This window comes from Lontra canadensis, unplaced genomic scaffold (genome assembly GCF_010015895.1).
Source record: "Lontra canadensis isolate GAN:19392208 unplaced genomic scaffold, GSC_riverotter_1.0 scaffold507, whole genome shotgun sequence".
Taxonomy (NCBI): Eukaryota; Metazoa; Chordata; class Mammalia; order Carnivora; family Mustelidae; genus Lontra; species Lontra canadensis.
Genome location: NW_022631498.1, coordinates 38441 through 63932, shown reverse-complemented (window position 1 = coordinate 63932; position 25492 = coordinate 38441). Strand labels below are relative to the sequence as shown.

At 39.6% G+C, this 25492-nt stretch overlaps 1 protein-coding gene across 1 annotated transcript in view; it reads left to right on the top strand.

The window, feature by feature from the left end:
• The first annotated feature begins 21 nt into the window (after window positions 1-21).
• Window positions 22-25492, top strand: part of LOC116863077 (catenin alpha-1-like) — a 56012-nt gene continuing 30541 nt past the window's right edge. The window contains exon 1 of the mRNA XM_032850573.1: window positions 22-176. The gene's annotated coding sequence lies outside the window, so the exon portion shown is untranslated. The remainder of the gene's footprint in view (window positions 177-25492) is intronic.

Sequence of the window (25492 nt, the reverse complement as noted above, 5' to 3'; positions counted from 1 at the left end):
TGGACTTGAGGTTCGCTGAGGCCGCGCTCCGGCTCGCCGGGCCCCCCGCGAAGGTGCGAGTGGGGTGCCGCCTTTCTCCGACCGGGTCTGGCTGGGAAGGTGCGCCACACCCGAGTGGACTTTTGGCGTGTACCGAGTTAACCTTTGTTGTGAAATTACTCAGACTTCTTGTGCTGGTGGGTAGGACGCGCCTCACTCTGGTTCGTCCTTTTGCCCGGGGGGCGTTGAACTCCTTCTTGTTGACTTTTAAAGGAGTGTGCGTGTGTGAAGCACTTGTTGGAAAAAATGTGGACAGAATGCCTGACCCTGGCTCGCCAGGAATGGCTTCCCAACAATGCAAGCGGCAGTTGGCTCGAGCCAGGATTGGCAGACACCCTCTTATGTCCTCCTGCGTCTTTGGAACATTTGTATTTATTTATTTTTGGTGTTTGTTTTGAACAGAATTTTCAATTTAGACGAGTGAGTTATGTGAAGTTTCCAACTAAATTAAGGACATTTCGTATTTATGTTGAAGGAAACGCTTACATCATTCTATTGTTGCAACAGGATAACCATTTCCATGAGAGGATATTTTATTTAGCAGTGACTTTTGAAGTGACTGTACAGGTTTATGTTACTTTAGGAAAATGTAAGTTAAATTAATTAGGATGTGTTATTTTGTTTTACAAGACGAAAGAAATTATCCAAACCTCTGCTTAATTATGTACCCTTCTTGACTCTTATTAAGTTAAATAACTTTTATCCGCTTTTTTTTTTAAGGGCCCGCCCATGATGTAAGATATGGGCTGTGTTCCCAAGAGCTCTTCGTGTAATGTAGGGAAGGCATATATACCTCCCCATGCAGTGTAAGGCAGACTGTTAAAAGTGCCATAATAGTACTTGTGCATGGGTCATATCTTCTTTACTACTAAGGATAGAAAAACAGACAAACCCAAAACTCGTGGAAGCATGGAGGAGCCTAATAAGTTCTGTTTGGAGAAGTCCAGGAAGGCTCTGGAAGGCGGTGGCCTTTGAACTGAATGAAACTTGAGTAGGGTTTTTTCAGTGGAGGAAGCATAAAGGGGGATAGGAGTTGGTGGAACTATGACATGACTCTTCTGATTTTCCTTACATTTTTGGCTCTTCTCAGGTCCCCCCCCCCTTTCAGTTCACTCAGACCCAAGATTCTTTCTAACATATCTCAGCCTTTGACACTGTTGAGGTGGCATCACCTTCATTGCCATCAGCGTCTCATTCTTACAGTGAGTTAGAAATCAGGGGTGCCCTCTCCCTCTAAGTTGAGAATCTCTTCTCTGTGCAGTTTCCATATCTTCAAACTTAGGTGCTCAAGTCCAAGTTTCTATTTTCATAGTGGATGTCTCACCTCACCTACATGGTCACCTTACACCAGAGAGCTGAGTGTCCCAGGTGCTTCTCAAACTCAGCATGCCCAAAATGAGACGCCTTTATTTTCTGGAAACCTAAACCATATATGGAGATCAGCAGTAACTGGTAGGGTCCTGGGATTTTTTGAGAAAGTAATGGGCTGAGACATGACAGCCAGATCTGGTTGCTGCGGGTGGTGGTATGTAGTGGTGGTGAAGATCTGGACCAAGGAAACAGGGTCCTCTGCTTGTGTAAAGGTCCTGAGACAGGAATGAACTTAATGTGTTTTGAGACCTAAGACCTGTGGGGAGAAGGCCTCACATGAGATTGCCAGGGAACACCGGGTCATATGTTTGGATCTTATTCTAATATCTATAAGAAGCCATTGTAGGGAGTTTTATGATCTGATATTTTAGTGAGGTGGTGTGGATGAAGGAACTGTATTTTGGGGAAGTGAGACAGGACTTAAATATGGTTTGGTTGTAAGAGGCCCAGGCTTATCTCTGACTTGTTTTCTCAGTAATGACCCCCCCCCCCATGTATTCTGTCCCTTTCATGATGAGCTCTTAGTCACATCTCAGGACTCAAGTTAGGGCTTTCCTTTTTGATAGCAAACCTCTTCTCACCAGGAGGTGTACTTCATTATACTGTACCTTATATTACTGATATCCATGTTTGCCTTTTCTGCTACAGAGTGGGCCTGTGAGCCCCCTGATAACCTTAGCCTTTGACTTGGTACCTGGCCTGGAGGGCAAATTAGATACTGTTGAATGAAGGATGAAAAAGAGTCTTTCCTGTCTTCAGTCTAACTTGTGGGTGGAACTGTGAAGGATGAGGCAATAGTCAGAGTATGGAGAGCCTCAAATTGAAAACCATCTCCATTCCATTCTTCTTTCTTTTCTACTCATATCTAATCAGAGATGAAAGCCTCTCCATCCATGTTCATGTTACATTAATTCCTTTTTTCTGTTTTCTCTATTTCCACTGCAGTTTAGATTATCTTCCCATCTTTGAACAATTGAAACTACTTGTAGTTCTCTGGATAAATTGTTGTTTTTGTTTTCTTTGGTGCCTTTTTCATATTTTTTCCTTTTCCTGGAGCTGTTCTCTTTTTTTTTTTTTTCCTCATTCCTCTGACAAACTCATTTACTCTTTTTTTTTTTTTTTTTTTAAGATTTTATTTATTTATTTGACAGGCAGAGAGATTACAAGTAGGCAGAGAGGCAGGCAGAGAGAGAGAGGAGGAAGCAGGCTCCCCGCCGGGCAGAGAGCCTGGTGCGGGGCTCTATCCCAGGACCCTGGGATCATGAACGGAGCGAAAGGCAGAGGCTTTAACCCACTGTGCCACCCAGGCGCCCCAAACTCATTTACTCTTTAAAACCTACCTTAGATGTCACTGCCTCTGGGTTTTCTCTTAGAACTCAGAGCTTCTTGGGTAGCTTGTACATACTCTGTGGTTGCATCTTTCGTACTGTTTGGTAAATATTTTTATGTCTGTCTTTTTCCCAGCTGGGGGTTCTTGGAAATGGGGCCTGGGCTTTTATTTTTCACAGAACTTTGAAAAAATTAAAGTATAATATACCTGTAGAAGTGTGCTCAAATCATGAGAATACCTGCTTAATGCTGTATTTGAGTGAAGACCATCCACATCCACTCTCTAGACCAAGAAACAGTAAATATCAGTCAGTACTCCAGGAATCCCAGGTCAACACCTGTCCCTCTGCTCCCTTCAGTTTTTAATCTGAGATTTGGGAACATTATGGTTGCTCGTTTGCTCTGTTAGTGTTTGCCACAGTTAGTGGAATGTTTTCCTATCTTCCCCTCCACCTTTCAGTCTTTTACACCTGAGTAGTACTCTTGTTCATTTGAGAAACTTACTGCTCTCTCCTTGCTTAACTGATCAGACGCTTAGGTTTGCATTTAAGTCCAAAGTTCTGGCTCTGAATTCATTTGTTCAACTTCATTTTCTTTCTTTTGTACCCACCCCACCCCAAGATGTACTTAGAGAGAAAACACGTGAAGGGGGGGCATGGGAGGAGCAGAGGGTGAGGGAGAGAATCCTCAAGCAGACTCCCCACTTAGTGCAGAGCCTGATGCTGGGCAGGTCTCACAACCCTGAGATCATGACCTGAGCTGAAACCAAGAGTCGCTCAACTGACTCAGCCACCCAGGCATACCTCAACTTCATTTTCTACTGTAAATTGTTGCTACATGTCCTCTGCACCTGCCAGGCATTCGTACTGGAGTGCCTCATCCTTCTCTTGACATGAATGCTATCCGTTGATGAAGGCTGGTTAACGTGGTTGTTTTTGTTTTTTTGTTTTTTTTTCTGTTGAGACATTTGTCATCATTGCTGAAAGTGATCTTTAATTTACTGGAAATTCTAAAATTTGCCTCTGACTATGACATTCTCACTCCTGATCCTGTTTGTGTGTTTTGGTGGTAAAATACATGTAACAAAATTTACCATTTTAACATTTTCATATAGACTTCAGTGACATTGAGTACATTCATATTTTTGTTTGCTCATCACCACCATCCATATCCAAAACTTTTTTCATTTTCAAAACCTGAAACTCCGTATACATTAAACATTAACTCCCCATTTTGCCTCCCTTCAGCCCCCTGACAACCGCCATTATACTTTCTCTTTGAAGTTGACTACTGTAGGCACCTCATGTAGGTTGAATAATATGGTATTTTGTTCTTTTGTGAATGGTTTATTTTCCTTAGTATAATACCCCAGGGTTCATCTGAGTTGTAGCATGTGTCAGAATTTCCTTCCTTTCTTAGTCAGATACACTAGTATCTGTTCATCTGTTGGTGGACACTTTGGTTGGTTCTACTTTTTGGCTGATAATAATGCTGATATGAAATGGGTGTACAAGTATGTATTTCTGTCCCTGCTTTAAATTCTTTTGGGTGTGTACCCAGAAGCGGTAAGGTAATTCTATGCTTATAGTTTTTAGGAACTGCTGTACTGTCTTCTACAGTAGTTATACCATTTTGTAAGTTTACTAGCAGTGTATGAGGGTTCCAGTTTCTCCATATCCTCACCAACAGTTGTTACTTTCTTTTTCTTTCTTTTTTTTTTTTAAACTAGACATCCTAGTGGAAGTAAGGTGATACTTTGTGGTTTTGCTTTGCCCTTCTCTGATTAGTGATGTTGAGCATCTTTTCTTGTGATTATTGGCCATTTGTATATTTTCTTTGAATAAGTCTCTGTTCAAGTCCTGTGGCAATTTTAATTGAGTTGTTCGCTTTTTTGTTGTTCAGTTTTAGATGTTCTTTGTATGTTTTGGATTTTTAATTTTTTTTCCCCTTTTATTATTGTAGGATTTTATTTATTCATTGGGAACAGAGAGATACAGAGTGAGAGAGAGCATGAGCAGGGGGAGAGGTATAGGGGGAGGGAAAAGCAGAATCCTGCTGAGCTGGGAGGTTCCATCCCAGGGACCCAGAGGTCATGCCTTGAGCCCACAGCAGATGTTTAACTATCTGAGCCACCGGGGCATCTCTTCTGGATTTTAAAAAAAATTCCAGTATAGTTAACGTAAAGTGTTGCAGTTTCAGCTGTACAGTGTAGTTTTATATATTACTTAATGCTCATTATAATAAGTGTACCCATGATCCCATTTATTGATTTCATTCATCCCCCCACCCACCTCCCCTCTGGTAACTTATCAGCTTGTTTTCTATACTTAAAAGTCTGTTTTTCGGCTGTCTCTCTTTTTTTTTTCCTTTGTTTTGTTTCTTAAATTGCACATATGAGTGAAATCATATTTTATTATTTGTCTTTCTCTGACTTATTTTGCTTAGCATTATATTTTCTAGATCTATCCATGTTGAAAATGATTACAATTTCATTCTTTGTGATGGCTGAGTAACACTCCACTTTTTTTTTTTTTTTAGATTTTATTTATTCATTTGACAGAGAGGCAGAACACAAGCAGGGGGAGCAGCAGGCAGAGGGAGTGGGAGGATGGGGGGCTGGATCCCAGGACCCTGGGACCATGACCCGAGCCAAAGGCCGACGCCTAACCAACTGAGCCACCCGGGGAACCCTGAGTAATATTCCATTGTATATATGTGTGTATACACACACACACACACACACACACACACACCCCACATCTTCTTTATACATTTATCAATTGATTGACACCAGGGCTGCTTCCATAATTTGACTATTGTAAATAATACTGCAGTGAACATAAAGATGGATATATCTTTTTGAATTAGTGTTTTCATATTCTTTGGGTAAATATCCAGTAGTGGACATATAGTTTGAATATTAATCCCTTTTTAGTGTATGATTTGCAAATATTTTCTCTCAGGTTTTGGGTTCCCTTTTCACCCTGTTGGTGCACAAAAGTTAAATTTTGATCAAGGTCTGTTTATCTGTTTATTTCTTTTGTTGTCTGTGATTTTGGTGTCATATATAAGAAGTTATTGCTAAATCCAGTGCCATGGAGCTTTTCTCCTGTGTGGGGTTTTTTTTTTTTTTAACCCCTTCAGCTAAACTGGATACCCTGAGGTCAGGAACTAAGTTAGTATTCTAGGCCCTTTACCCTCCAGCACAGTGAAGGCGTGGTGAACAAGGAAAAAGTAGGGAAAACATTTTTTTTTTCTTAATTTTTAAAAGGTTTTAATGAACAATGAAGAGTTATGTTTAGAGTATTTCTTGCTGTTGCTGATTTGTCATTGATTATGTCTGTCTCATGAATTAGGATGATAGTGTGTTTTTAGTTTTTAATCTTAAGACTCCCAGTTGGGAGTTTGAACTTCATCATCTGTGTAATGAATAAGAGAATTTATAAAGGATATTTAACATCTAATGTGATAAAATGCTAATTTATTCTTTCAGTCCTGAACAGGAAATGTGTTATCCATATTAAGTGGGTTGTCTTACAAGTAAAACTAGTGAACTAGTTCAGTATTTAAATAGCATTAAATTGCTGGTTTACCTTCCTTTAGACTCTTCTAGACCATAAATTCTTTTTCGAGATGCTGAGCTCCTTCAGGGCGATTACTTTCTTCTGAATCTTTGACTCCTGTGATACCTCACTTATTTCTAAACCCATAGCAGATAACTCTTCAATAAATACTGGATTATTAAAGTAGGCATACATAAGCTATATATAGGATTGTGCCAGGGGATGGAGGCATGACTTTACCTCCACTTCATTAGAGTTTTTTTTGGTAATAAAACTCATAGTACCTAGAGATAAATATTGCTGACATTTTGGGGTAGATCCTCTATAATCTTTTTTCTAGACATGTATATTGTCAGTAACTTTTATAAAAATTAGTTTTTATTTTATGTGCTCTTTTGTAATTTACTATTTATTATAATTTGAACATTTTCCCTATTAGTAATCTAAGATTAACCTTTATTTCTTGTATCGGTTAGAAAAAAGAACTGCCAAATGAACTAGGCAATGACCTCAATTGTAAGACACATCCAGATTTTAGAGACTTAAAAATGTGAAATATGTATGTGTTAGAACTGATGACATGATTAATTGCACAATACTAATATAGCGTATTAATGATCCCTTACTGTTCCATTATGTAGCCCCCCCCCTTTTTTTTTTAAAGATTTTATTTATTTGACAGAGAGAGACAGACATGGAGAGAGGGAATACAAGCGGGGGAATGGGAGAGGGAAAAGCAGGTTTCCTGCTCATCAAGCCCCATGTCAGGCTCCCCCTCTGCAACCGCCCACCAGTTGTTGGGGGGGCTGTTTGTCTGTCTCTCTCATATAAATAAATAAATGTTAAAAAAAAAGTTGTTACACTTCATCAACGTGGCTTATATGGTACATTAATTTTTAATTTTTTATTTGAGAAATTGTCATACTTACCATATTACGTTCCTACTGGCAGTACACAAGGGCTCTAATTTCTTTCTTTTTTTTTTTAAGATTTTTGTTTATTTATTTGACAGAGATCACAAGTAGGCAGAGAGGCAGGCAGAGAGAGAGAGGGGGGAGGCAGGCTCCCTGCTGAGCAGAGAGCCCGATGCGGGGCTTGATCCCAGGACCCTGGGATCACAACCTGAGCCGAAGGCAGAGGCTTTAACCCACAGAGCCGCAGGCACCCCAAGGGCTCTAATTTCTCCACATCTTTGACAACACTTGTTATTTTGTTTTTTTCTTATGGTAGCCATTGAGTATGAAGTGGTATTTCATTGTAGTTTTGATTTGCATTTCCTTGATGATTGGTGATGTTGAATATCTTTTCATATGTTTATTGCACATCCCTGTATGTCTGGAGAAATGTCAGCTTAAATCCTTTGGACATCATTGGGTTGTTTGTTTTCTGGCGTTTGAGTTTTAGGAGTGCTCTGTTTTCTGAGTGTTAATCCCTTATCACATACATAATTTGCAGATATTTTCTTCCATACCCTGGGTTACCTTTTCACCCTGTGACCCTGTGGATAATATCCTTTGATATACAAAAGTTACTTTGATGAAGTTCAATTTGATGAAGTTCAATTTACTTGTGCCTTCAGGTGCCCTATGCAGGAAATAATTTCCAAATCCTGTGTCATAAAATGTTTTCCCTGTGTTTTCTTCTAAGAGGTTTATAGTTTTAGTTCTTATATTTAGGTCTTTAGCCCATTTTGAGTTCATTTTTCTGTGTGATAATAGGTAAGGATCCAACTTCATCCTTTTACACGTGGACATGCAGTTTCCTCCTCAGCATTTCTTGGGAAGACTGTCAGTTCCTCATTGAATGGTCATGACACCCTTACTGAAAATCATTTCACTGTAAATGTGAGCATTTGTTTCTGGATGATCTATCTGTTCTGTTGGTCTGTATGTCTTTATGCCAGTACCACACTATTTTGATAATTGTAGCTTTGTATTAAGCTGATGTTAATTAGCTATTGAAGCTAGTAATATTTTGTACATTTATATTCTGTGGTTCCGTTGTATGTACATGCTGTTGTGAAAATAAAATAAATTCACTTAACTTCTATACATCTTGATTGTGGAGATGATTACTCTGCTGAGTTTGTTAAACCTTATGTATGGAATAGTACACCAGAGTCAATTTTATTGCGTGTGAAAAGTGATAAAATAGGTAAAAAATAAACTTATCCAAAGCCAATTATCGTTTCTGCTTTTCTCAGCTCAAATCATTTTTTCCTCCTGAGTGATTGTAAAGACACACCTTTAAAGAGTATTCAGAGATAACTTTGGTTATAATGTATATGTTGGAGGATTTAAGTCTTACTAGTTCCTTCTGTTTTCTTTCCTTTTTTTCTGTTTTTCTTTTAAGAAAAAAAGTTGAAGTTGCGACTGGGTGGCTCAGTCAGTTAGGTGTCTCCTTCGTCTTGGCACTGGGTGTGGTCCCAGGGTCCTGGGATCCAACCCCTGCTCTGGGGGGAGCCTGCTTCTCCCTCTTCCTCTGTCCCTTCCCCCTGCCTGTGCATGTGAGTGCACAATCTCTCTCTCTCTCTCTTTCTCTCACTCATGTGCCCACTCTCTGTCAAATGAATAAAAAAAAAGAACAACGAAAAAATCAACAAAAAAACATAAGTTAAACACATTAGGCATCTGGGAGAGCCTCTCTGAGCAGCAATTCCTAAAATTCCATCAGATGCCAGTGTGCTAGCTTCCAGACCTTGAGGGTGTTGTTCCTGCAGTGTGTTCATTAGCTTAGCCCACCACAATGTGGGCCTGGCTTGAAAGTGAACAGTTTGTCTTGACTTGCCCTGCCTCATGATGTTTGTTCACTTGCAAGAACACTATACTAAATTTATGCATTATTGAAAGTTCAAAGTGTGCAGAAATAACCATGCTAAAGAATAAAACTTCAACATTGCCCTTTCTCTCTTGGAGCCTCTAAAATGTTCATTATTTTCATCTTTATTTTTTTATTTTTTTCATAATGTCAAACTTTTTCCTCCATGTGCAAGCATGCCCCCAACCCCATTTCTAATGGAGCTTGAAATTAACATGCATTTCTGTTTACTTGTTGGTGGACTGTCATCTATCAACCCCACTTTTTGATTGTGATTTAATTTTTGCTTTTTCAGTGGCTCAAGGTTATAGTAATGCACATAATGTAAATATGATTTGAAAGGCAACTTGGAGTGTTTATTTATTTAAAGATTTTATTTTATTTATTTGACAGAGAGAGTGACAGCTAGAGAGGGAACACAAGCAGGGGGAGTGGGAGAGGGAGAAGCAGGCTTCCTGCCAAGCAGGGAGCCCAATGTGGGGCTGGATCCTAGGACCCTGGGATCATGACCTGAGCTGAAGGCAGACACTTAATGACTGAGCCACCCAGGCACCCCTTGAGTGTTATTTTAAGTGTTTGTAATAAAGATTGATCATTTGGAACAAGTATTATATGAGTAATGTGATTTGGTTTTTAAAATTCCTTGTCATCTGTCCCCTGTTACAGTTGTAGTATAGGTAGAGCAGGAATTACATTGTGGAAGTTGTTATGATTTTATGCTGTAACTTTTTTTTTTTTTTTTTAAGATTTCAAGGGCTTTATAGAAGAAACAAACTCTCATTTGCTTTAAAAGTTTTTTTTTTTTTTTTAAAGATTTTATTTATTTATTTGAGAGAGAGACAGTGAGAGAAAGCATGAGCAAGGAGAAGGTCAGAGAGAGAAGCAGACTCCCCATGGAGCTGGCAGCCCGATGCAGGACTCGATCCCGGGACTCCAGAATCATGACCTGAGCCGAATGCAGTCGTCCAACCAACTGAGCCACCCAGGCGTCCCGCTTTAAAAGTTTTTAATGAATAATGTAGTCCAATATAATCTTGGTGTTAAGTAACTGGTCATACTCCTTAATTGCTAATTTAAAGGCTAGTTCTTTCCTGGATTGCTTAGTTTTGGCTATTGCCATTTTATTGTAGTGAGCTGTAGATTTCCCTTGTTTTCTTATTCTGAGATTTGATTAGTAAATATTGTCATAAATAAGTGGACCATCAATTGCATTTTGAAAATGTGTTATTGCTATAGTTTTTTGCTTAATATTTGCAATTAAGAATTGAAAATGGGAGTTAGAAGCCTGTTAATTATCAGGTTACATAATCCTGTACTGGTTTATTAACCAGGTAGGACTGCAGATTCTTCTTGAAACTGAAAGTGCTATTATAACTCAGGAAATGCATTCAGTGTGGCCCATTTCAAGTGACATGAAGGACAAGAGCCTTTGCTAATAGTCCATTTACCCTGTGCAGTTCTGAAGCATGCTTTTCTTTCCAAGCAAAGATGTATTATTACTGTTCTCCCATGGTGTGTTGAATATTTCATTATGTTAAATATTTCAATGTTAATCTAGACTCTTAATCATGGTTTGTGAAAAATGATAGTGTAGTGAATAAGGCAGAAACTGAAAGGGTAAGTTACTTGTCAGTGTTCATGGGGTTTGCTCTTCTGGGGATCTCTGAATTGGCAAAGGTTTCTTAGAATCATCTGTTATCATTTTCTTGCTTCCTTGGACCTGGGGTCATCATGTTCTCTGAAAAGCTGTAGTCTGACTTTGAAGTATATCTTTAGAAACCTGTCATTTTGCAGAGAAGTGGCTAAGTGAAATGTGAGCTTGATCCCTTGGGAGGAGGGGGAAAAAACCAAGGGAATGGAAGATGGTAATAGCTGAGAGAAATTTAAACTTCTTTCGGGTCATTAAGACCGTGAAAGATGTAATTTTTCTAGTTTGTCTTTTTTGAGGCAGGGTCAAAGGTAACCTTTAGTTAGCTGTATCCCAGTAACAGTGGGAAGGGTTCAGTTAATTGCAGTACACATTTACTCAGAGTCTGCTTTCAAAGCAGGCATTGGGAGATGTTAAGAATTTACAAGTCACCATTGCTAACCTTAAGAGTTTACAAGCTAATGGGATTATTAGTCTAAGTAATCACTGGTAGGTAAGAATTAGGAATCTGTAGTTTTGCTAATTTATAACACATTTTTTAAAAAATTTATTAATTTTATAGAGAATTTGTGCCAGTGAGCAGGGGTAGGGGAGGAGGGGCGGACAGAGAATCTCAAGCAGATACCCCCGCCCCATGAGTGTGGAGCCCTACATGGGGCTTGATCCCAGGACCCCAAGACCAAATTAAGACTTAAAATCAGTGGAGTGCCTGGGTGGCTCAGTGGGTTAAGCTTCTGCCTTCGGCTCAGGTCATGATCTCAGGGTTCTGGGATCGAACCCCATGCATCAGGCTCTCTGCTTAGCGGGGAGCCTGCTTCCCTCTCTCTCTGATTGCCTCTCTGACTGCCTCTCTGACTACTGGTGATCTCTCTCTCTCTCTCAAATAAAATCTTAAAAAAAAGAAAAAAGTTAAAATCAAGAGTCGGATGCTTAACCGACTGAGCCGCCCAAGCACCCTGAGAAAAACATTTCTTATTTCTTCCACAAGTGTCTGTGTTGCTAGATGAAACCTGAAACTGTCAAGCCAGTTTTTGAACATTTATAGAATGTTGTTAGGTGAAAAATTACCATACTCAAGAAAGCCATGGTCCCTGTGCTCAAAGGGAAGCTCCCAGTTTCCTGGGAGACAGATGCACTGACCTAGTGCTGTAATGGAGATGCGTGTGAAGTGCTGGAGGGACTCAGAAAAGAGGGAACAGCTCTTTCTGTGGGATTAGAGGACATATGTGTGAGTCTTGAAGGAAGATGGAAAAGTTAGGAAAGGTGTTCTGGGCTAGAGAGGGTTTATATAAAGGTCTGGACACGTGCATGTGCATTGGAGAAGTTTCAGAGTGGATGGAGGTGATGAGTCTCAGGCTAGTGCCAGTCAAGTTTGTTTACAGGAGTTTGGGCTTCATCCTGTTTGTGGGGAAGCAGTCCCTCTTTTTTTTTTTTTTTTCCAGGAGGGAGTAGACTCTATGGTAAGTGAGGCAGTCTGGATAATGATTGGAAATGAGAAGATACATATATATATATATATTTTAAGACTTCTAGATATGTTATTTATTTATTTAAAAGATTTTTATTTATTTGACAGAGATCACAAGTAGGCAGAGAGGCAGGCAGAGAGAGAGGAGGGGAAGTAGGCTCCTTGCTGAGCAGAGAGCCTCATGTGGGGCTCAATCCCAGGATTCTGGAATCATGACCCGAACCGAAGGCAGAGACTTTAACCCACTGAGCCACCCAGGCGCCCCAAGACTGCTAGATATTTTAAACCAGACCCAGGCCAGAGCCCTGAGATGGGAAGGGTTAGTAGAGTGAGGTATTTACTGAAGTAGAGGAGGGAGAGGAAAGAGGATCAAAGAAAGGCCGAGAATCTCCTTCTGGGGCAGCTGGTTGGGTGGAACTTAGGTCAGCAGAAATGGGGAATGCCAAAGAGGGAGTAGATTGGGAGGAAAATACTTGCCTTGCGGCCTGTGGAGTTTGAGGGACTTAGCTCTTCAGTTGCTTTGTGGGGAGAAGGCCTTTGGATTGGGGAAATGCTGGTGGCCTTTACTGTGGTAGCTATGAGGAGGTGGGGTTTGCTTCCCTTTTTTTTTTTTTTTTTTTTTTTTAGGTGGGTGAATGGGTGGGTGGGATTTTAGGAGTTCTCAGGCAGTGTTATGAACAGTAAGAATGGGCCCAAAGTATTTTTAAGTTAGGAAAGATAAAAGACCAACCTTGTAATACCTCCTAATTTCTTTGCCCATTTTTCAATGTTACTTTTTGCTATTTATTTTATTTTGTTTTTTACTTCTTGCCATTTAAATATTTATCTTCTGTGTTTTTCACTCATGCTTGTTTTTGGAAGGCTTCGAAGATCTTTGGTGCTGTTGCCTCCTCCTATAACCTGAAACAGCTGCCTTACCCTCTCTTGCACAACAGATACTCAGTGAGGACACTCTCCCCTTTTGGGGACTCCCTCCTGGGTGCTGGTCTTGGGAGCTAATGTTTCGTAACTGTTCTCTGCTGTATTGTAACTATTTTCTTGTCTTGACTAAGTCTCCCCCCCCCACACACACACCAGCTTTTTTTTTTCTTTGAAGATCTTCAGATGTACGGAAAAGTTGAAAGTACTGGAGTAATAAGCACTTGACTAGTCAGTTCACTTGGATTCACCAGTTGTTAACATTTTTTGTATTTGCTTTGTTACTCCATAAACTTTTCTTGAGGCATTTAAAAGTAAACTGCAGATACCAGGGTACTTTAGCATGTAAGTCCTAAGAATAAGGACATTGCCTCTACCTAACTTCAATATCACACAAGACATTTTACATTAATAAAGTAACATAAAGAGTGTCACTGTGTCACTTCTCCCCAGGAACTTGGGAGAAATGCCAACTCTGGCATCCTACCCTAGACCTGATGTGGGAAATAAAAGCAAAAGAAAAATTAAATTTCCTTACTACTTACAGTACATTAATAAGTCCTTGAAACAGGCAGAGTGACATTCCTTTAGGAGCCCAGTAGCTTCAGTGTTAACACTTTGCTAAGGGCAAAAGGCAGTCTTACCCTGAAGCCCAGGTTCCTGTCAGTCTACTTTAACATATAAAAATTCCTTTGGAAACTTCCTTTATCTCGACTTTCCCAAGATATATGTTGGCATTCATCCCCCAAGCATATGACCCACTGATACATTTCTGAAGGGTCTCATGACTAAGGTTTCATTAGACAGTAATAAATGACCTTTTCCTAACAATAGCTAGCCCCCTCAAAGTCCTGTAAACCTTGCTATCTAAGTTCCTTAGAGACTTATGGTATCCCTAACCCCGCCCCAATTTGAAAGTATATAATCAGCCAATCCTCACAATCCCAGTGCAGCTCTTTTTTGTCCATGGGTCCTGGCTCCATGCTTTAATAAAACCACCTTTTTGCATTGAAGAGGTCTCAAGAATTCTTTTCTTTCTTTTTTTTTTTTTTTTTTTTTTTTTTTTAAGACTTTATCTGACAGAGATCACAAGTGGTCAGAGGCAGGCAGAGAGAGAAGAGAGAGGAGGAAGCAGGCTCCTTGCTGAGCCAAAGGCAGAGGGTTAACCGACTGAGCCACCCAGGCTCCCCAAGAATTCATTTCTTGGCTGTTGGCTTCGAACTCCCATCTTTCCTACATGAGACCTAACTGAGTCAGAATTTGCCTTTTAACAGGATTCCCAGAAATACTGATCTTATGGTGTGGTGCATATTTATATTAAATTGCATCAATTGTCCTAGTGATTTTTTTAATAGTTTTTTGTTTTTTTTTTTTTTTTTAAATCCAGGAATCAGGGGTGTTTGGGTGGCTCAGTCAGTTAAGCGTCTGCCTTTGGCTCAGGTCATGATCCCAGGGTCCTGGGTTTGAGCCCCACGTTGGGCTCCCTGCCCAGTGGGGAGTCGCCCTCTTTCTCTCCCTCTGCCCCTCCCCCTGCTTGTGCGTAAGTTCTCTCTCTCTCCCCCCCCCCACCTCAAATAAGTAAAGTCTTAAAAAAAATAAATGCAGGAACCAGTAAAAGATCACATACTGTGTTTAGTTGTCATATCTCTTCAGAGTTTTTATTTCTGTCTCCTCCTCCTCCCTCCATGTCACTGACACTTGGGAAGAGTTTAGGCCGATTTTGTAGATGCTCTATAGTTTGGATTGGTCAGATTGTTTCCATTTTTGGCCATACTATGTACGTAATGATGTTCCTTTCTGAGCGCATTGCAGCAGTTGTCACATTGTTCTCCTGGTGGTGATGCCAAGTTTAAACATTTGATTAGTTAGCATCTGCCACATTTCTCCTTTGTAAGTCACCTGTTTCCTTTTGTCCTTTTGGGGTAGAAGAATTTCCTTTACCCTTCAAGGTTCTTCTAGCTGGACTAAGAATCAAATTGACATGAGACAAATTAATGGGAGAAAAATCAATTTAATATTGTACTTAAGGGGAATCTATACAGACATGGAGATTCTAAAGATAGGCAACATAATGCCAATAAGAGTTGAGTACTGGGGAGGGGGGATCTGAGGATACAAAGGGGAGAAAGACCATTAGCAGGAAGGTAAAAGGAAATATTTGGGAAACAAAGGTTGTCTTATTTATTTTTTTTAAAGATTTTATTCATTTATTTGACAGAGCACAAGATGGGGAGTAGCAGGCAGAAGGAGAGGGAGAAGCAGGCTCCGCACAGAGCAGGGGGAGCCCGATGTGGGACTCGATCCCAGGACCCCGGGATCATGACTTGAGCCCAAGGCAGTCATTTAACCGACTGAGCCACCCAGGTGCCCAAAGGTTGTCTTATTAAGTAGATAAGTTTCTTTGGTAAAGAGGAATCTGTTAACAGCTCTCTCCCTAACATGAATAGGCAATGGAGGGGGAGGTAAAGAACTTTTCCTGAATCTGCTGGGTTTTGATTGCTTTTAACTCAGAATAATGTTTATGACAAAGCATAAACTTGGGAAGACTTGCCCCTGGCCCCCACAGTACTTAATTGCCGTGATGATCTTACAGGGATTTATAATTAGCCTTTGTATTCCTTTCACCTAGCAGGATCTCAGGATATGGTAATTGGTCCGTCATTGAATTATGGAATAGGTAATCAAAAGTATATACTACAGTACAAATTTTAGAGGCAGATCGTTCTTATTTTGTCAGTCAGTCTGGGTAATTTCCTAATCTGAATCCGAGTTCAGGCATCTTTTTTCCTCGCTCTCCAAGAAAAATACAATTCTCCGGTGGGCTTCTCCTCAGCTGTGTGAAGAGTTTCTCTGCCTTTTAGTCCTATTGTTCTAAAATGAAAAACCTCTTTTCCCTTTGTTTTCTCTGGTGCCTTCAGTCCACATGCTGGTTTCATCATATTTGCTTTTTTGACCAGAGTCTTCCAGTTTCTTATGAAAACGGACTTCCTCTGCATCCATAATCAGTTGTCTGTTATGATGGCTTAGTGCAGCTTTCTCTGGAACACTCTTCCCATTGTTAATGGCCTCAGCCATATGGGATGGAAGCTAAGTAAAGGAATATAGATACCTGGTTCATACTGTAAACAGTCACTTAAGCAGCTCTGGAGCTTTTGTTTTTGTTTTTTCCTTCCCTGATCTCTTAACCTCTTCTTGGTCTGTGCTTCAGCCACATTGGCCTTCTCTTTAAGTCTTGGGAGATGCTGCGTTGTCTGTGTTGTGTCAGCCTGCATTGTTCTTTCAGATACTCCCTCACTCTTCCTGGACTTTCAGATTGAAGTTCAAATGTTAACAAGATAAAAAGGCCCTTGAAAGACCCTACCTAATTCGATTATCATTATCCTGCTTTATTTTCTTCCTAGTCCTGGTATAGTCTAGTTTTCTTTCTTTCTTTAATTAATTTAAGGATTTTATTTATTTGAGAAAGAGAGAGAGAGAGCATAGGAGCAGGGGGAGGGGCAGAGGGAGAAGCATTTTCTCCCCTGAGCAGAGAGCTTGGTGGGGCTGGATTCCAGGACCTAGAGATCCTGACTGGAGCCGAAGGCAGACTGAGCCACCCAGGCGCCCTGGTCTCATTTTCTAATTTATGCCATTACTATAGTGTTGTTTCATGAAGGCAGATTTTTCTAGTTTTGTTCCATGCTGTCTGGAATAATGCCTATGGAGAAGGCGCTCAAATACTTGCTGATGGACTGGCTAAATGGTTGACTGAATATTGTTTTATCTATTCTTTGTTTAGTGCTTTTGCTAATCATTATGTCCTGTGGCTTGCTGTGTGACAGTTTTCATTCAGCTCTTCTGTGTTTTCTCATTGTCTTTGGTGCTCTCAAAATAAGAAAAGTAACAAAAGTGATTAACTGTTTTTATTATAATTAAAAATAATTATAGGGGTGCTTGGGTGGCTCAGTTGTTAGTCTGCCTTCAGCTAAGGTCATTGGGATTGAGCCTCGCATTGGGCTCCCTGCTCGGTGGGGAGCCTCCTTCTCCCTCTCCCTCTGCGTGCTGCTCCCCCCTCTTGTGCTTGCTCTCTGTCAAAAAAAAAAAATTGAAATTTTTATAAAATGATAATGATCATCATCATAATCAATCACCATCCTTTTCCTCATAAATTTGTACACCTAAAAGGAGGGTGACAACTACTCTGTGCCATATAAGTGCCTGATATTAAATGTATTTGGGTATGATGAATTGATCACATAGAAATCCAGTTACTGGGGCGCCTGGGTGGCTCAGTGGGTTAAGCCGCTGCCTTCGGCTCAGGTCATGATCTCAGGGTCCTGGGATCGAGTTCCACATCGGGCTCTCTGCTCAGCAGGGAGCCTGCTTCCCTTCCTCTCTCTCTGCCTGCCTCTCTGCCTACTTGTGATCTCGGTCTGTCAAATAAATAAATAAAATCTTAAAAAACAAAAAAAAATCCAGTTACTTTGCAGTAGAATGGAAACTTTTTACTCTGATTTTGGCTCTCCGTTTTGACCAAGGTTGAGTGCTCCCCTCCCCTTTTTTTTTGGATGATGAGATATTGTACCTATCTTTAGAAAGAGATTGCATTTTGGGGGGAAAAACCAAGTTTTCTTTTTGTTTACTTGAACCATCTGTGTTTTTATACATCTTAATTTCTTGCCCATCCTTCCTCCCTTTACTACCTCTGTCCTCAACCTGTTTACATTTTTGAAGAAAGTGGCAGGCTTGGTGGGAGGGAATTTAGTAAAATAGTCGTGTGTCAGAGTGAGTCTTAATGATAAGGATTACCTTGTTTTTTTGGGTTTTTTTTGACAGCTAGTGGGAGATTTGAGAGTTGAGATTCCAACAGCTGTGTCAACTCTGCTTAATGCAGATGAAGCTTGGCAGCCCTTGTTACAGCCTGGAGTAATCTACAATCCTGTATCTTGTTCAGTGTGACAGTTAACCGTTACTGTGGGTACTTTTAATTTTAAAATTTCCTGATTTGCATTTAAATGAACCATCTTAACATTGCATTAACTTAACCTTGCTGTTAAAAAAAAAAAAAAACAAAAAAAAAAAAACGGCACCCAGTAGCAAGGTAAGGATATTCTAAAGCTTTGAAGCAGACAGGTTTTAAGAGTGATGTGGCTATTCTGTTGTAAATGAACATTTAATGTCTTTAGAGACGGTATGTAAGCTCTTTGCCCGAATGAGGCAGTTTGCTAACAATCAGTCTCCTTGGTTCTGATAGAACTATGGGTATATTTTCTGCTTGTTGCTTCTCCAGTTCTCTCTCATGAAGATTGCTAGTCAAACGCCTACATCTCTGCCCCTTTCTGAATTTATAGCAAACTTTTGCGTAATAGCCAGGATTGGTATTTATAAATAAGGTAATGAAGACTGAATAACTATAGTTTAACTTTTTATTTAGTTCCACTAAGCATGATCCCTCCTGAAAAAACCTAAGGTTGCTGTAATTCATTAAGGTTGGCTAGCTCTAGTACGTTTTGTAATAGATCTTGTGAAGGAGTGCTCTGTAAGTTAATTGGAAAACTAGAAACTGCCAAGAGTTTAAAAGTTATTTGTTTAGCTACTCTAAACAATATCATTAATTGTAGGGAAACAGAAGATATGACTAAGATTAAGGCAGGAGCTTTGTCTTGGTAAGCTTGTAAATATTTTAAAATCAGTTTGCATAAATTCAGTTCAACTAATACTGTATCTGCTCTGCATAAAGCAGCTTGCCAGCAACTTAAGGGATATAAAGAAGCATAAGCGTAGTTACTATCCTTAAAATATAGCTAGGAAGACCACAGGCTAACCCTGGGAGAAATTGCATCCAATAAATTAATTCCAAAGCTATTGAGAGATAACCTAAATGAAAGGAATATTAGGATTTCAGTCCTGGAAGGACTTGGAGCCTAGAATTCAGTCCCTTCTATTTTATAGTTGAGAAAACTGAGGATCCAGAAAGGTGATGTGACTTGCCCAAGGTCAGAGCGTAAGTTAGTGACAAAGCTGGTACCAAGAAGTCATGTTCTTTCCGGATAACATATTCTCATTAGACTTTAAATGCTCTTAGAACTTCTGCTTCCTGAAATCATTTTCGGGTTGGGGTCAGCAAAAGCATAAATTGGTTCGGTAGTATAATTTCATGATGTTTAGCATCACTCTTGGCAGGGCCTTTGATTAAAGGTGCTGCACAAGGCAGTCTGCTTCCATCATGGTTATTGTAAGACTTGAAAACACACTGAATGGCTTCTCAATTTTCAAGTGTCAGTATATTTCAAGTTTTTCAATGTGAGTGAGTGATTGAGTCCTTTGCCTTAATGCTTTTAGCAGCAGGTGGAGTCTGGTGAATTTTTATGGGGAGATTAGAGACCTCCTCAGAGATATTACTTAACAGGATGTAGAGTTCTAGAACATAGAACTGAAGGGACTTAGGGGAGAACTTGTTCGTTGGTTGCAAAGTCTTGGCCAACAGTGTAAACAGTACTTAGACGTTTTTGTTTGCCCTACGTAGTGGTAAGATATTTTGGGATGAGTTGCTAACACTGAAGTTATGAGGCTTTACATGAAAGTCTACGTCTCTGGGTCTCTTGAAAAAATTGCGTGATCTACCAACCCTATGTCTGCGTGATAGAGTGCCTGCCTGGAGCTAATGGGCAGCTGGGCACATGTTTTCTCCATTTACCTGTCCTGGTCTCTCCTAATGGGGTCCCTGAGAAGTCGGGTGTCATTTGCAACTCATTATTGTTCTTACACTTTGCCTTTTTTTCAAGTTAAGAAGAAAGTGGAATTATTTTGTACCACAGAGTATCAAAATAAGAAAAACAAAAGACCAAGTAGGCTTTTTTTTGGAGAATGTTTTTATTATTAGCAAGTGTACAAATCTTCAGGGTACTCTTGTTCTTTAAGCCAAAAGGCTAGTTTTTCTTACAAGTTTCAGAGAAACCTTTTTCTTTCTTTCTTTTTTTTTTTCTTTTTCTGACTTGGTCTGCCCAGTCTTCACAGGCTTACCTTGCACAGCTTCCTCCCCCTTTGTGGTATCTCTAAAACAGCTTTCCTGCCCTTCAACAGCTTCCCGATGGTCTGAAACTCTTGTTTCTTTGCTTGGGACTCTCATCTTGGGCCCCACTTTTGCTCATGAAGGAAAAATGGGTCCAAGTTTGCATAGGCAAAGGGGCTCCTGGTGGCTCAGTTGGTTGTGTCTGACTTTGGGTTTTGGCTCAGGTCATGATCTTAGGGTCATGAGATTGAGCTCCGCCTCAGGTTCTGTGCTCAGCCCAGAGTTTATTTCTTTGGAAAAGTGAATTGTTACTATATTGCACTTGTTTAATAATTAACACAAATGTGACCACATATCTCCTTGGAACCAGCTTCACTTAATGTCTGGCACCTTCCTCTACAACTCTTGGAAGATTTTCTGCTTTATTTGTGTTGATGTATTGGTGGTGGAATGCTAGGATACAGAAATGCAGGGTCCATGGGGCAAATCACTCTTTCTGAAATGTCTTATCTGTGACATTCGATGACATTTGCTTTAGCTGTTGTCAGCCCTTTAGCAATCTAGAGCACTCCATCTCTAAGGTTTACTGACTTGGGCTGATCAGTTTCGTGGACAAATAACCTTTATAATCCAAAGTGTAGGCCTGACATAATGTTAAGTTTAGAGAGCAAATTTGCCCGCTTGCAATTAAAAAAATTTCCCGGAAACTGGCATTCTGTTATCAGATTAAGCAAATCCAAATTTCTTTTGGCATCCCATCTCCAGTGATTTTAGGATGTTTTGATGCTTAGATAAATCTGTGAAATGTTAGATGATGCCTGCACTAACGTTTTCAAAAATATCTGAGGGCCTACCTATCTATGCCTCAAGCGTGCATTTATGGGCGAAGAAACAGACAGTTTTATATTAAAATTGTCAAGAGTGGGCTAGTCATAGACATGTGCAGTTCTACCTTGTCCTAGTTGTCATTGTAATGTGTAGAATTTAGGTGTTGATGTTGCTTTCTGTAGAGTCTAGAACTGTGCTGTCTGATAAGGTAGTCACTAGTGAATATTCAACATTAATTAAAATAAAATAAAATAAAATAAAATCAGTCCTCAGCCACACTAGTCACATTTCAGGACATCTTTCTCCCTCTTTCCTCTTTCTCCCACCTCTCCCTTCCTGCTTCTCTCCCTGTCTGCACTTCTTTCTCCTCCTGCCTTCTTCCCCTTCCCTCTACTCCCGCTCCCTTCTCCATTCTCCTTCTACCCCTCACTCTCTTTCCATCTCATCAGCATTCCTTTCCCTCTTTGCCTCCGTTCTTCCCTTTCTTTCTTCTTCCCACTCTCCCATCCACTTTCCTCTCCTCTCTGTATATGACATACTTAATGCATTGTGTTTTTTGAACCATATGAAAGTAAGTTGCAGACATCTCATGTCTATTACATGCAACAAGGACATAACTACAGTATAATGATGAAAATATGCAAATTTGATGTCTAATTTAGAACTTATATTTTATCGTCTCAGTTGTGCCCCCCCCCCCCGCCCCTCCTTCAAGTACAGTTTCATTCCAGATTACTGCATTGGTTGTCATGTCTCTTTAGCCTCCTTTAGTCTGGAAGAATTTCTTTCTTTGTTTTTCTGACCTTGACGTCTTTGAAGACTAAAGCCAATTATTTTGTAGACTATGCCTCACTTTGAGTTTGGTGTTTCCTCATGACAAGATTGAGACTCTGTAGTTTTGGTAGGAAATACTAAAGTCATGTTCTGTCCTTCCCCATGCATCATATCAGGAAGTATATGATGTCAGTTTGTCCTGTTATAGGGGATGCTGATTTTGATCACTTGATTAAAGTCGTGTCTGCAAGGTTTTTCCACTTTGAAGTTCCTATAACTAACTCCCCCCCACCCCCCCAACAGTAAATAATCTGTTGGTAATTACCATGAGAGTATGTAAATAATCATTTTCTTTGTAAACTTTCAACCACTTGGTTTAGCATTCAGGATGCTGATCATTCAGGATGATTCTTGAGTGAATCCATTATTATGATGGTTTCTAAATGGTGATTTTTCTAAACCCATTATTCCTCTGCATTTATTATTTTCCTGTTGTATGGAAGAACTCCTTTATTTTAATTAGCCTGGGTTCTCATTTTATTGAGTGGATCATAATCTGTTTAATTTAATCTTCAGGAAAGCCTTCTGAAGGTAATGATTGTCTTATTTTATAAATGAGTAAGGAAGAGTGGTTAAGTTATGATCAAACCTGCCTTTTTTTTTTTTTTTAAGATTTTATTTATTTGTTTGACAGACAGAGATCACAAGTAGGCAGAGAGGCAGGCAGAGAAAGAGAGGGGGAAGCATGCTCCCTGCCAAGCAGAGACCCCAATGAGGGGCCTTATCCCAGAACCCTGGGATCAGGACCTGAGCTGAAGGCAGAGGCTTTAACCCACTGAGCCACCCAGGCGCCCCTCAAACTTGCCTTTTGATTGTATTGTCCTCTTCGTATAAAGATGTAAAGATTATAAAATGAAGATTCTGCTTTTTTAATTACAAAAGTAACTTTTTCTAACTACCTGTATGATTTTTATAATACCAGAAAATACAGTTAAGCAAAAAGGATGTTTAAACTACCCATAATCCACACTTTAGAAATAACACTATTGTTAATATTTTGGTTTATGCATTTAGATATCTTTATTCCTCCCTGAAGTCATACTTTATATTGTTTTGAAATCTCTTTAGCATCTTCAGTAGTATATTTGGAACATTTTCTCATAAGCTTCTGTAACATCTTCCCCATTTTATTAGATGAGAAATTTCAGGTATACAAAGAAGGTAAAAGAATAAATCTGAGAACACCCGTCGACATGTCCTCTACCTATACTTAATAGTTATGAGTATTTTTTCATAATTCCTTGATCTGTATATGTGTATATTTTTTTTGCTGAACTATTGGAAAGTTGCAGAAATCTTTACATTTTACCCCTAAATATTTCAGCATGCATCTCCTAGAAATTGTCATTTTTTTCTACATAGTCACAATTTCATTATCACACCTATGAAATTGAGCAGTAATTATGTAATAACATTTAATATTTAATAAGTATTGAAGACCAATTTCCTTAGATATGTCTTTTTTTTTTAAGATTTTATTTATTTGAGAGAGAGAATGAGAAGAGTCAGAGGGAGAAGGAGACTCCCTGCTGAGCAGGGAGCCCGATGTGGGGACTCGATCCAGGACCCTGAGATCTTGACCTGAGCCAAAGGCAGTTGCTTACCAACGTAGCCATGCAGGCACTCTTCCTTACAAATGTCTTAATAGCTGCTTGTCTCAAGCTGTTGTCTAAATATGGTACATGTATTGCATTAGATTTCTTATGTCTCTTGAGTGTTTCAGTCTAGAATAGTCTTGCTACCCTCTCCCCCAAAACTCTGACTTTCTGAAGAATTGAAGCCCTGTTATCTTGTAAGGTACCCTCCATTCTGGATTTGTTTGTTTTCCCATGGTGTTGCTTACCATGCTTCTGTATCCCCTATAAGGTTGACATTGAACCTAGGCCAGTTTTTTATTTTATTATTTTTAAAAAAATTTTTTAAACATTTTATTTATTTGACACAGAGAGAGAGAGTACAAGCAGGGGGAGTGGCAGGGAGAAGGAGAAGGAGGCTCCCACAGAGCAGGAAGCAGAGCAGGGAGCAGAGCAGGGAGCCAGACGATCCCAGGTGGGATCATGACCTGAGCTGAAGGCAGGTGCTTAATTAACCAACTGAGCCACTCAGGCATCCCTAGGCCAAGTTTTTAAAACTGTGGTGAATTTGGATTAGAAAAATTTTGTCTTTGTTTTCACTATTAACAGGAATTTAGCATTTCTATTATTGTAGATAACAAACTACAGTTTTCAGTTGAACCTGTACCTTTGTCACCAGTAGGAATCTCAGTGTTTTTCATATCTGCAATAATTACAACGTTACCTTGAAAAATGTGCATGTTCATTGTTACTTTGAAGTAGTTGTCAGACTTCTTGCTAAGTCTTATTTAATATTAATAAAGAAGCACATATGTTACTGTGTCATCTATTTGTAAAGTATCTTGACAACTAAATATCAGTATATGTGTTTCCTTTGTAATCTTTTGAATTGTGTTGTATGCATTTGAAAAACAATATTGGAAAGGGTCTTATAGCTGCCTGTTCAGTACAGAAGCTACTAGCTACAAGTGGCTCTTGAACAGGTGAAATGTGACATCTTTGACTTTAAATGTGCCCTGAGTATAAAGCAAATCCCAGATTTGGACACTTAATACTTATGTGAAATACCTCTAATAATTTAAGAAATGTTTACATGGCAAAATACTTTTTGGATATATTGTGTACAGTCATCCATTTCTTTTTAATGTTATTAAAAAAATTTCATAGGTGGCTTACACTGTATTTCTGTTGGACAGACATTGGTGTTTAGGCTTTACTAGACTGCCAAAAAGCTCTATGGCATTGAAAAAGGTTTTGAATCCCTACATAGAGGCTTCAGTAGACTCCATTTACTCTAGTTAAACATTTATTTTTGCTGTTGCACGACTACTCATTTTATAGTAACACCGAGGCTCTTGAAAACCTTTTATTCTTTTTTTTTTTAAAGGTTTATTTAGAGAGAGTGTGCGCAAGTGCAAGTGTGTGCGTGCACACACACGAGATGGGGGGGTGTTGGAGCAGAGGGAGAGGAAGAGAAGCAGACTCATGTTGAGCAGGGGGCCCGCTGCTGGGCTCAATCCCAGGACCCCAGGATCATGACCTGAGCTGAAGGCAGACGCTTAACTGACTGAGCCACCCAGGTGTCCCTCTTGCAAACCTTTTAAAGTTTTTTTTTTTTTAATTAATCAAGAGTACTTAATACTCTTAATATTGGGAGGCATATAATATCAGGTGTGTCATTGGTGATGTTAAATTTATCTGTTTAAGTGGGTGGCCATTAGATTGCAAATTTGTAAAGGTATGTCTTGGCCTGTGTAATTAGTAAGTAACTCGTGAAGTGATACTTGGGCACCTTAGAAATATCTTGTTCCCCAGTAGCCTTTCACTTAATGGTATTAACATCCATTGATATCGTTGCTGAATCAGTTACTACACTGGAGTTTGCAAAATGGTCATTTTCTAATTCTGTTAATATATCCATGGTAAACGAATTCCCTTTTTATTTTGAGAATCTCTATGGTCATAGGGTATCTTTCTGTGTACTTACCTGTCAGGCAGTTATAGTCATGTTTTTTGATACTCAGGTTTTCTTTTTTTTTAAATTTTTATTTATTTATTTGACAGAGAGCGCAAGTAGGCAGAGAGGCAGGCAGAGGGGAGAGGGAGAAGCAG